Source organism: Plasmodium gaboni, chromosome 8 (assembly GCF_001602025.1).
Source record: "Plasmodium gaboni strain SY75 chromosome 8, whole genome shotgun sequence".
Classification (NCBI taxonomy): domain Eukaryota; phylum Apicomplexa; class Aconoidasida; order Haemosporida; family Plasmodiidae; genus Plasmodium; species Plasmodium gaboni.
Genome location: NC_031488.1, coordinates 632,074 through 632,870, shown reverse-complemented (window position 1 = coordinate 632,870; position 797 = coordinate 632,074).

The window sequence follows — 797 nt, the reverse complement described above, 5'->3', positions numbered from 1 at the left end:
AAGCTATCAATAAACCCTTTTCACCGTTTACTTATTAAGACACTTTGATTTATAATTAAAAAGAAAAAAAAAAAAAATTAACTTCTTTAAAATATACATATATTAAATATGATGAGGATAAAAATGTGGGTACATACTTCTATATACACACATTTATTATTATAAATACTTTAATTAAATCACAAAAAAATATATTTATCAAGAAATATAATTAAAGAAATCATATATAAGTATAAAGTAAAAATATACATATATATATATATATATATATATATTATAATGCTTTTCTTTTAATTGTGAATTATATATATTTTTTTTTTAAGAACATACGTAAATTATTAATTATATCTTAACAAATGTTCACACTATTATATGTATATTATATATATATATATATATATATATATATATATATATATATATTGAATGATTAATTTACCCCCATCAAAATGTTACAATTAAATATATATTATTTATATATAAATATTTATATATTTATTTATTTTTTTTTTTCGCATTTAATATTTGTACAATATATAAATTTACAATTTTTATATACATTAACTCTACATATATACTTTTAAATAAAATATAAAATATCATTTCATGTATATATTTAAAATGAAAAAAAATAAAATAAATAAAAAAATATAAAAACAAACGTATGACCCGCTATTTTTATGGTTTATTTTAAAAAACAAAAATGATCATTTTAATAATATTATATAAAAATTAAAATATATATAATATATATATATATATATATATATATATATATATATATATATTTATTTTAT